This window comes from Engystomops pustulosus, chromosome 6 (genome assembly GCF_040894005.1).
Source record: "Engystomops pustulosus chromosome 6, aEngPut4.maternal, whole genome shotgun sequence".
Taxonomy (NCBI): domain Eukaryota; kingdom Metazoa; phylum Chordata; class Amphibia; order Anura; family Leptodactylidae; genus Engystomops; species Engystomops pustulosus.
In genome coordinates, this window is record NC_092416.1 from 109,885,895 (window position 1) to 109,898,710 (window position 12,816).

Sequence of the window (12,816 nt, forward strand, 5' to 3'; positions counted from 1 at the left end):
CGCCGCCCACGTCCCGGGTCGCGGGCGCATCCGTGCCTCCCCGTGGGCCTCGGCTCCCCTTTACCTGTCCGCGTTCCTGCTCTTGCAGTTGGCCACGCGTGTTTTCCCATCCTAGGGTGCGCAAGCGGCGGCACTCTAGGATTTAAAGGGCCAGCGCACTATTAATTGGTGCTGGCCATTCCCAGGAAACCGATTTAAGACAGCCTCTCCCAGCATTGCCCACCAGATCTTTGAGTCTATGCGATAGAGAAAGCTCCCCTGTGATATCCCTGAGTATTCCTGTGCTCCTGTGTGTTCCTGCATTCCTGTTCCCGTCTTCCTGCGTTCCAGTTCCTGTGTTCCTGTTCCCCTGCTCCTGTGTGTTCCTGCTCCTGTGTGTTCCAGTCCGTTCCTGTGTTCCTGTTTCCCTTCTGCCTGGACCTCCTGTTGCGGACCCCGGATTGGACTTGCATCTCTTCCGCATGCCCTGACCCAATGCCTGAACCTGACCACGAGTCTGTCTTCTGCAATGGTACCTCGACCTCGGCTGCCACCGCGGGCTAGTCGCACATGTGGAACAACCTGGTGGTACCCCGTTGCGGCAAGACCATCCTGCTTTGCGGCAGGCTCTGGTGAAGTCCAGGTGCCACTCGAATCCTGACAGCCATTTTCCGAGTGGCATAACATTTTTACTTTTTTTCGCTACAGAGCTGATTGATGTTTTTTTTTTTTTACAGGACATGTTGTACTTTGCAAAAGGATCATTCTGGAGTACATATGATTTTTTTATCACTTTTTATTGCATTTTTGTGGGATTAAATTGGTAAAAATCATAATGTTTGGCAAGTCCAATATATATAAGTGGTTAATATTGCTAAATAAACGTTATGTTTCATATCTCATTTATATCCTGCTAAACTGTGTGCCATATTTATCATGCAGATAGTAAATGTGCCCCATGGTGTGTCACACACTTCTAAGAGTCTGCGGACCACATTTATGTCAGGTTTCCCATCGATTTCTGTTTTGCGCCGTATTTAACAGGGGTTTTTGTCGCACACGATCGGACTGTGTTGCAATTGCACCAGCTTTCAAGCGACACAAAATGGGGGGTGGACCGTCAGACGATCCGAGGGATTCAGACAAACCCTGGGATTTAACTTAAATTGTGTGACATATAATGCACTTACTTGCACCGGGAAGAAAATGGTGAACTCCAGCGGACCCGATCGGGGAAGCAACACATGCAGGATATTGGGCACATGCTGTAAGTAAATCGCGGCAGCTGTACATTCTCGTCGGGGATCGCGCAGGGACAGGTAAGTAAATGTGCCGCCCTATGTTAAAGGTGCACCAAAAAGATTCATGCACAAAAGATTCATGTGGAACATGCGCCACACCCTGCACACTACACAGCGCACCCTGCACACTATAAAGGCAACCTTCATGTAGTGCAGTTTGCACAGTTTTTAGTAAATATGGCCCAATGCCTTCAGATAAAACGCCAATTAAACAAACAAGTGAAGACCGAACACAATTCCAGGGCACATATCTTTAACATAGTAGGATATATTCCATTTGAACCTTTAGCCCATGTACTGCATCACACGATTCCTCAATGCTCTTAGCTGCCGATATCATATTGGGGCACATCTACTAAGATTCTTAGAAACTGCGCTTAAAGTGCTCTGCCCATGTATAATGCTGGGTGCTACAGATTCATTAAGAAGGTGCACCAGAAATCTGTCACTTCCCTGCACTGGAACAACAGAGTTCACCAACTTTTTTGTGGTGAACCTTTAACACTGTTGAGACCCATCCTTTATTTTCATTGTTGAACATCACTTGTTTCTGACTGTTCTGACTTTGCAATGTTAAAACAGTCTGCCTAAGCCACAACAGTGGCGTGGACACTTCTTAAATACTGTATATACTCGAGTATAAGCCGGCCCAAGTATAAGCCGAGACCCCTAATATTAACACAAAAACCTGGAAAAACCTATTGACTCGAATATAAGCCGAGGGTGGGAAATGAATTGGGCACAGCCTTCCCAGTATATAGCCTGCCAGCCCCCTGTAGCAGCCTGCCTGCCAGCCCCCTGTAGCAGTCTGCCTGCCAGCCATTCGACGGCCCGAGCAGCGGCAGTTCCGCCTGCTGTGCCTCTTCTTACTTCATGCCGCGATGGTCCGCGATGGTTCCGTGCACGAGACCCGACCGGCACACAACTATGATGTCAGCAGCTGCTGACATCATCGTTGTGTGCCGGTCGGGTCGCGTGCACCGAGACATCATGAACCTGGCGACGGCATGAAGTAAGAAGAGGCACTGCATAGTTGTGTGCCGGTCAGGATGCGTGCACGGAGCCATCGCGGACCTGGCGCCGGCATAATGCAAGAAGAGGCACTGCAGGCAGACGTGCCGCTGCTCGGGCCGTCAGAATGGTGAGTACCGAGGTTTTTTTGGGTTTTTTTAATGCCCGAGTATAAGCCGAGTGGGGAATTTTCAGCACAAAAATTGAGTATATACGGTACCTGCGCAAGCAGTTTACACTTAGAAGAAAGTGCAAAGTCAGTCAGAAAAGAGGCGCAAAGCCTTTAGTAAATGTGCCCCATTATCTCTCTCACTTGACAAATTTAAAATCACCCCCACACCCTCTCCGGGTTAAAAGGCAAACACTTTTCACTAAACCTAATGAAATATAAGTTTAGTTTGGCCGCCTTTTCCTTAGACAAGACAGAGTGGTCATTTAGGTATTCAGACCACCGATAACCTTTACACCAGTCAAAATTTCTCTTGTCCTTTTCAGCCTATTATGTAGACTCCTACATACCCCATCTTTGGTAATGCATAAGATAGATCTTCCGGTCTTCTGTTGGTAAGGAATTAGCATCAGAGGTCCTTGCTTTTTACCTTCTATAACCTGTCAAGCTATATGGTCCAAAAGCTTAAAATATGAGTAAAAATAATAAAGAATTATGCCCTGGAAGATATCACAATAATATTCCATAAAGAGCACCAAGATTTATATAAAAAGGAATAAAATTGATAAACAAGGCAGGTATATTTTAATACACTGTAATATGAATAATAAAAAATTGGGTAATTGCTGATATATACATACCTTCACCATTTTCATCACAAGTGTTTTATAAGTTACAGGAATTCTTGATATACTTCCCTGAAGCTATATTATTAGTTTTAGGAGACCTTAAAGGACACCTGTCATCAGGTCTGTGTCACTTGTCCTGTCACCTCTACCTGTTGGAGCAGCTCACAAGGATCCCATCCCAGCCTTTATCTAGTTATTTCATACATTAATCATTGTAAAATCAACTATTTTTTTATCATGTAAATGAGGCTGGTCACATGGTCAGAGGCAGTGATGTCACCCCTGTTACCCCTCCCCTCTCCTCCCCCTGCTCATGTCTGTGTGTAATGTATAGTAAAGTATTGCTGGCATCTGTGCTGCATCTGCTGACATGCTGCATCCTCCTAATATACAGGTGAGAGACACATACATCAGCTACACATGAATCTGACATGTTCTGCTGTAACATGGCTGCATCCTGGAGCTGTTGTATCTCTCCTATACACACACACAGGCTGCACGGGGAGTGGCCACCAGCACCAGGAAGCACATCATTATACAGCCTCACACCATTAAACAGGCTGTCAGTCAAGCACTGGGGGTGTGGCTGTGCCTCCCACTCATGAATAGAGTGGACAGCTTGAATATGCTAATGCTTCATTGGACATTTCACAGGTCATTTGCATACAGCTTTAGGACCTCATTGCTTAGGTTTACAGGCATGTAGAGGGACAATAAAGGGATAGAGGCAATGCTCTCTAATGGCAGTTTATGAAAATATATTTAGTTTAGGGGGGTTATTTTGCATGATGAGTTCTCTTTAACACAGGTTTGAATTAGGAGATTGTGGCACATTTACTAAGCATCCCCAGACTGCGATTCTGTCGGGTTACCCGACAATTTCTTTTCTGCATTGAATAACACAGGGGATTGTGCTGCACGCAATCGGTTTGTGGCGCATCAGCGCCGGCTTGCATGCGACACAAATCGGGGTGCGTGGTCGTCGGACAACCTGGCTGTTTCGGACAAACCGCGGAATTTAAAATTCAAATTATGTTGCAAGATCAGCACTCACATACACCGGGAAGAAGATGGTGAACTCCGGCGGACCTGAGCGGTGAAGCGACATATTAAAGACATCGGGCGCACGCTGTAAGTGAATCGCAGCAGCTCCAAATCCTTGTCGGACATTCCGGATCGGCGGACACAACAGGATTGGTGAGTAAATGTGCCCCATTGGGGGTTATCTATTTTTGGCTTAAAACAAGGCTAAAAAAAGTCAGGTTTTTGGACTTTTCACTGCTAAAAAGTCTCATAGGGCTATTTCCACCTCTTAATCTTTTGCAAAACTACTGCTAGTGCAACACCATGCAAAGCCAGACTCGTGACGTGGAACTTTTACAAAAAGTCCAAAAAAAGTCTCATAGTTACACCAGTTCCCTGCTGGTGTATGCGCTGGGACCTTTTATGCATTTTGAGATTTTTTGAAAAAAAAAAAAAAATTAGAGGGCAGTGGAGCTCCAAAATAGACATAAGGGGTTATTTATCATTAGGTCAGCTCCTTGGGACAGTTATATCTATTTTTGAAGCTCTGCTGACCAGCAGATTCAGCAGATCTCCCCCAACATTAATCTCTCCTCCTGACAAAAATAGATCGCCATTTTGTCCTAAAATTTTTTTAAACCCTGCCTCCCTTCCTTCATCTTTGCAGATCCTTCAGCCTGAATACTATAATTAACCATTCTTATCCAAGACATAACTGACGGTGGATTATTTGACATCCAAAGTTTAACTATAGAGAACCTAGCAAAAAAAAATAATTTCTTTACCCTATACTTCCACTGTTGAGCAATTTCATTTTCTATTACTCCCAAAATACAGCTTTTCAGATGAAATATTATATCAAAATCAATAAACTTTCTCATTTCTTCTTCAATTTCAATGTCCTCCGCGTACTAGGAGATTTTTTACATGTACACTTCCTTGCCTAAAACCTATAACTTAGCCATCCTGCCTAATTTTGCAGGCTAGCGGCTCAATGGCGATCGCAAATAATAAAGGGTATCCCTGTCCCGGACGAGAGCCTCTACCTATTCTAATTGGTTCGGATATGATGTCATTTTCCAGAACCCCTGCTGTCGCGCCTTTATAAAGTAGTTTTACCCATGAGATATATCGTGGGCCAATGCCTATCTTTTCTAATGTCCTCCACAAAAATTTCCATTCTAATGTGTCAAAAGCCCTAGATGCGACTAGGAACAATAACGAGCGTTGTCCGGAGTTGGACGGTACCACCTGCAGATTCAAGTATAATCTACGCAAATTATCTAACGTTCAACCTCCAGGCATAAAACCTCTTTGGTCTTCATGTATAATTTCTCTATAGTATTTTTAAAATTTTTCTGCCATAATTTTAGCCAATAATTTATTATCCATATTTATTTATGAGATCGGGCGAGTCTACCAATCTGTTATTTTTATCAGGTTTAGGGACCAAAACTATTAACGCCTCTATTGCACTATTCCAAATCTGAATTAGTTGGGACAATATTTCCTTTTTACTTAAAATATAAAACTCTGCAGGGATCCCGTCCGACCCCGGAAAACTACCCCTTGCCGACCTTTCCAAGACTTCTTCAACCCCACTAAATTCAATATCCCTCTTTAACGCTTCTCTTCCTTCTTCTGACAGGTTTGGGACCTGTATCTCCATTAAGTAATTAATTATTTATATAATTCTGTTAATAGTCCAAATGAGAGGAGTATAACTTCTCGTAGAACTCTCAAATAATTCCAAGAATCTCCACTGGGACCCCTGTCACCCCCAAAAACTTTATATTAGCTTTTTCTCTACTTTCTCTTATTAAATTTGCTAACATCTTTCCCAATGTATTGGCCTCTAAATAGTGTTTCTTAACAGACATGGCTATTTTTCTATCCACAAGTGAATTAGTCAAATCAATATAAACCCTTTTAGCGTCTTCCCATATCTTCCTATTATTTTCTAAGGGTATTTAATCAAAACCTCATCTAACTCTTTAACCTTCCTTCCCATATCTTATATCCCCTTATCTACATTTCTTTTGTCTGTGCCTTAAATTCCCCCCAAATATAAGCTTTTGTTGTGTCCCATACCAATTGAATTTTTTATCCTTTGTTGCCCGAAAGCGAGGTTATGATGGTGCTACGTATGGATTCCACGCGGGGGTCCAGTGGTTTTAAAAGGATACCGCTTTATTGATACAACTTGAGATGCGACGCGTTTCAGCCATGGACTAGGGCTTTCATCAGGCATAAAACATAATGAACACTGAACTCATTATATCTGATCCTTTGACCGGGAACCCGGAAGTACGTATACGGGGTCACGTGAATTACCGGGGGTCAAGGTTAGGGTGAGATCCCCGTTTTTGTATGGGATTATAAAACAATACATCACATAGACCATTGCAGATGACAAATCGCTAGAGTATTACACATCAATAGATTAATTAAAATATATAATGTTGGTGTAAATATTGACACTAATTATATTATATAAATGCATAAAAACATGGAGGAACAAATATAAATATGAAAGGTACTGCTCGTACACATAAAAATTAGTAAAATTTGTTGTAAAATATTTTGTATCTCCGGTGTATACAAATAAAGTTGGGAACCGGGACCTATCTTGGCTTGTGTCTTACCTGACCACTACGGCAAGTGCAGAGGGTCAAAAAGGTAAGGACGCAAAACCAGATGGACAGGACGGGACCACTGGATGGCAGACCGCCACAGGGGAAGGAGGGAGCGTCGATCCGAGGCACACCAGGACACCCCCGAAGTAAGTTATACCTCGTATTTCAATTGATTGTTTTGAACGGTGTGATTGTGACTATATGATTGTGACGGTATGATAGTCAGCCTAATTTCCAGTGGAAGTGGGCAAACCGGGATGCTGACGGGAGAGCAGGGAAGGACCTAAATAGATTCGATGACTTCATTGAGTCCTTGTGGATATAGCGTTTTGAGCTTATATATCCAGTAAGACTCCCTACGGTTGAGGGTTTTTACACGATCCAGAACGTTTTCAGGAATTTGCTCAATCGGGGTGATTTTTATACACGAGAAGTCGCCTCCATGTGACAGAGTGATATGTTTAGAGAGGCTTTGCTTCAAAAAACCAATTTTGGTTTTATGTCTATGTCCATTTGTTCTAATTCTCAGTGATTGGATTTTGTGAAGTATATCACAAAACTGGATGAACAGGAGAGAGCATTTTTGATTTTAAATGTCTCACCAGTGTTTTTGGAGGTAAATGTCTTTGCTCTGCTGTTAATGGTGTCACAGCACAAACAAAGTTTATGTCTGCACTTCGTGATACCTGGAGTGTCGGGTCTATGGGTATGTGTTTCCTTTTTATTTGTTTTTAGCCTGCTAGGTGCAATCAGATTTTTAATTGTTGTGGCTTTTCTGAATGTAATCCCTGGTTGTTTTGGGAGAATATTCTGGAGGATCGGGTCCTTCATTAGAATGCCCCAGTGTTTGGATAAACTCGTTCTAATTCTTCCATTCCCCCTATCGAAGGTGGTAATAAAATTGAGGGCACGTTTTTTACCCTCCGGGGGTTCAGATGTTTTCGTGCTTTCTAGGCAGTCCTTTTGTGTTTTATTGGCGTATTTGGAGTACGCTTGTTCGACCAATTCTTTGGGGTACTTTTTCTCATTGAATCTTTTCTTCACAATGGAGGACTGATTTTCATAGTCAGCCTGATGCGTGCAATTTTTGCATATTCTATGAAATTGGCTAAAGGGTACATTTCTTAGCCATTTTGGATAGTGAGCGCTATGTAATTCTAAAAAACTATTACTGTCTACGCTTTTGAAGTGGGTGATAGAACGGATACTCTCTCCTTCCTTTAACAGTTCTAGATCTAGAAATACGATTCTTTCCTTATCGAGATTCATAGTGAACCTAAGACCCCAGTTATTGTCATTGAGTTCTTTGACAAACTGTTTCGCTTCACATTCGCTACCCCTCCAAACAAAGAACAGATCGTCGATGTATCGACGAAAATATACAATGTTGTTGGGCCAATACGGGGAATTGTAAATAAAAAAAGGGATTCAAAGTGCCCCATAAAATATTGGCGTAGCTGGGGGCCGCTCGGGTCCCCATTGCCGTACCGCGACGTTGGTGGTAAATTTGACCGTGGAATTCGAAAATATTATGTTTTAGGACAAATTCCATCCCTGTTACTAGAAAGTCGATTTGTTGTTGGGGTAGGGTTGTTTGTTCTGATAAGTACCATCTCATAGACTTTAGTCCTAAATCGTGTGGGATGTTTGAGTACAGCGACGAAATGTCTAGTGTTAGGAACAGGTAAGTATCCTCCCATTTGAATCCTTGTAGGTATTTGATGAGGCTACTTGAGTCTCGAAGGTATGAGGGGAGCTGGGTCACAATGGGTTGCAAAAAAAGATCGACGTAATGGGACAAATTGCACGTTAAAGAGCCTATTCCAGAAATGATGGGACGGCCGGGGGGATTTTTTTGGTCTTTGTGTATCTTCGGTAAGTGGTAAAAGGTGGGCAGGGGGGGGTGGGTGATTGATAAGAAACCTTTTTCTTTTTTATTTAATACCTTGGATACAAATGCCTCTCTGATCATGTTGTGGTATTTTTTCTCAAAAGCGGGGTATGGATTGTTCTTTAGCCGGTTGTAATACACAGGATCATCTAGTATGTTGTGGGCCTCCGCTAGATAGTCTGATCTATTTTGTATCACTACGCCACCCCCCTTGTCTGCTGGACGGATAGTGATTTCTAGATTAGAGCCTAAAGATTTCAGGGCATCGGTTTCTCCCTTTGTTAGGTTCTTGTTCTTACTTTGAAAGGATCTAATGTTCCTAAATTCGTCGGCAACTAAGGTAAAAAAGGTTTCAATGTGGTGACCCCTTTGGGAGATTGGGTTGAAGGTCGATTTTTTGCTGACATTTTGGTGTATGTACGGATCGTGGTTTGATTCGTTTTCAATTGGATTCTTGACCTTATTTTTTGAAATATGAAAATATCTTTGCTGTGTTAGCTTCCTTATAAAGGTGTTTAGGTCAATGAATAATTGAAAGTCATCCGTGGTTTTGTCAGGACAGAAATTCAGTCCTCTAGATAGTACAGATTTCTCATCATGTGTGAGAAGGTGATCAGATAAATTGAAAATTTTTACTGTTTCCCTTTTATCTGTTTTGTGGGGGTGGGGAATGTTGTGTTCTTGTCAGTTTCTTGGTTCTTTTCCCTTTGTCTGCGGTTTCTACCTCCTCTACATCCTCTGTATCTCTTTTTCTTTTTACGGTATTCGGTGTGTCTAAAGGGATGAAGTAATTCAAGATCTTGTTCTGGAGGGGTAACTTTTTCAGATGTGTTGTGGGTGATTGTCCTGTTTGTCTGGGGGTCAGGCGGATACTGGGGTCTAAAGGGGGTTGTAATGGGGTACTCGGTCGGGTCGGTCCTAATTCTAAAAAAGAGGAATTGTTAAAATGAGATGAGGTGTCTGACACAGGTGGCAATTCCTCCGCTTCTATGGTATCTATATGTTCCAGGTCTATGATTGGAGAACACTCATGTTCATAGGTTGAAATACAGGATAAATTGATGTGTGAGCTGCAATCGAAGTTGGTGTGCATGAGGTTCATGGGTGGTGTGTCGCCATCCATGGTATGATTACCCGGGGCTGCTCGAATTGGCGATGTTGTAGTTGCCTGGGTGTAGCTTATTGGTGGAAACACTGGAGTCCCAGGTGTAGGGATATGCTTGGTTGATGTTCTGTTACTTCTAAAGTTGGAGTTGTGGAAAGTTCTCCTACTGCCCCGTTGCGTGTGTGCTGTTGGTTCAAAGGTGGGTTTAGGACGTTAGTCTCGGAGTGTCTGATATTGACTGACCGGGGCTGCTTTCGCGATCTTGTGATGATCGATGTATTTCGGCTGGCCCGCAGTGTTTATTTTCGTTGATACATCGACGATCTGTTCTTTGTTTGGAGGGGTAGCGAATGTGAAGCGAAACAGTTTGTCAAAGAACTCAATGACAACAACTGGGGTCTTAGGTTCACTATGAATCTCGATAAGGAAAGAATCGTATTTCTAGATCTAGAACTGATAAAGGAAGGAGAGAGTATCCGTTCTATCACCCACTTCAAAAGCGTAGACAGTAATAGTTTTTTAGAATTTCATAGCGCTCACTATCCAAAATGGCTAAGAAATGTACCCTTTAGCCAATTTCATAGAATACGCAAAAATTGCACGCATCAGGCTGACTATGAAAACCAGTCCTCCATTGTGAAGAAAAGATTCAATGAGAAAAAGTACCCCAAAGAATTGGTCGAACAAGCGTACTCCAAATACGCCAATAAAACACAAAAGGACTGCCTAGAAAGCACGAAAACATCTGAACCCCCGGAGGGTAAAAAACGTGCCCTCAATTTTATTACCACCTTCGATAGGGGGAATGGAAGAATTAGAACGAGTTTATCCAAACACTGGGGCATTCTAATGAAGGACCCGATCCTCCAGAATATTCTCCCAAAACAACCAGGGATTACATTCAGAAAAGCCACAACAATTAAAAATCTGATTGCACCTAGCAGGCTAAAAACAAATAAAAAGGAAACACATACCCATAGACCCGACACTCCAGGTATCACGAAGTGCAGACATAAACTTTGTTTGTGCTGTGACACCATTAACAGCAGAGCAAAGACATTTACCTCCAAAAACACTGGTGAGACATTTAAAATCAAAAATGCTCTCTCCTGTTCATCCAGTTTTGTGATATACTTAGCTGACTGTTCATGCGGCCAACAATACGTTGGTCGCACAATCCAATCACTGAGAATTAGAACAAATGGACATAGACATAAAACCAAAATTGGTTTTTTGAAGCAAAGCCTCTCTAAACATATCACTCTGTCACATGGAGGCGACTTCTCGTGTATAAAAATCACCCCGATTGAGCAAATTCCTGAAAACGTTCTGGATCGTGTAAAAACCCTCAACCGTAGGGAGTCTTACTGGATATATAAGCTCAAAACGCTATATCCACAAGGACTCAATGAAGTCATCGAATCTATTTAGGTCCTTCCCTGCTCTCCCGTCAGCATCCCGGTTTGCCCACTTCCACTGGAAGTTAGGCTGACTATCATACCGTCACAATCATATAGTCACAATCACACCGTTCAAAACAATCAATTGAAATACGAGGTATAACTTACTTCGGGGGTGTCCTGGTGTGCCTCGGATCGACGCTCCCTCCTTCCCCTGTGGCGGTCTGCCATCCAGTGGTCCCGTCCTGTCCATCTGGTTTTGCGTCCTTACCTTTTTGACCCTCTGCACTTGCCGTAGTGGTCAGGTAAGACACAAGCCAAGATAGGTCCCGGTTCCCAACTTTATTTGTATACACCGGAGATACAAAATATTTTACAACAAATTTTACTAATTTTTATGTGTACGAGCAGTACCTTTCATATTTATATTTGTTCCTCCATGTTTTTATGCATTTATATAATATTAATTTTATTAGTGTCAATATTTACACCAACATTATATATTTTAATTAATCTATTGATGTGTAATACTCTAGCGATTTGTCATCTGCAATGGTCTATGTGATGTATTGTTTTATAATCCCATACAAAAACGGGGATCTCACCCTAACCTTGACCCCCGGTAATTCACGTGACCCCGTATACGTACTTCCGGGTTCCCGGTCAAAGGATCAGATATAATGAGTTCAGTGTTCATTATGTTTTATGCCTGATGAAAGCCCTAGTCCAGGGCTGAAACGCGTCGCATCTCAAGTTGTATCAATAAAGCGGTATCCTTTTAAACCACTGGACCCCCGCGTGGAATCCATACGTAGCGCCATCATAACCTCGCTTTCGGGCAACAAAGGATATTCATTCACCGTTCCTGGATCCTGGTCCATCAGTGAACGTGGAGTTTCGAGGTCGGCAGCTATGTCCTTCTACTTGCTCATTTCATCTAAACTAAGGTGAGAGTCGCTCCTTTTACTCCTACCATTGAACCTAACTTTATCACACGATTGTTGCGCCTTCTTTCTTCTTGTTTTCTTTCTTGGGCACTGGGGATTCTTTCCCCACCACCTTGATCCCAGGTCAACCTAATTGAATTTTTTAGGTTCCTCAATTACCCGGAAAAAATCCTTTATATTCTTACTAACCCAATCCTGATTTCCTAATAACCCTAGCCAAAAAGGTGCAATTCTAAACCCTCTCCATTTTTACTTTATTAACATATAAATCCACAATCAAAGGAGAGTGGTCTGAAATACCCCATTACACCAAACGTTATTTTATCCACCAGCTGAAGTGTTTATTTTATCTGTAAAAGCCATATCTAATCTAGAGAACACCCTATAAGAAGGTGAATAACATGAATATTCCTTTATACCTGGGTGAAATTCTCTCCACACATCATGCCATCCCACACTTTCTATCATATTTACTAGTGAATTATACTTATGTGATGAAACTCTACCATCCACCTGCATTGTGTCTATGTAAGCATCCATTACTGTATTAAAGTCCCCTAGCACTTTAAGGTGAGGTTCCCCTAAACCTATGTAAAAAATTAATAACTGCGTGCAAACCTGCAAAGAAAAAGGAGGTGGAATATATACATTGGCAATCACCCATGTTTTCCCAGCTATCCCCCCCCCCCTTAAAAAAAATATATACTGTCCCTTTGTGTCAACAA

The 12,816-nt window shown here is 42.4% G+C and overlaps 1 protein-coding gene across 7 annotated transcripts in view; it reads right to left on the minus strand.

The window, feature by feature from the left end:
- EYA2 (EYA transcriptional coactivator and phosphatase 2) overlaps positions 1-12,816 on the minus strand; it is a 565,525-nt gene that overhangs the window by 515,976 nt on the left and 36,733 nt on the right. The window lies entirely within an intron of this gene.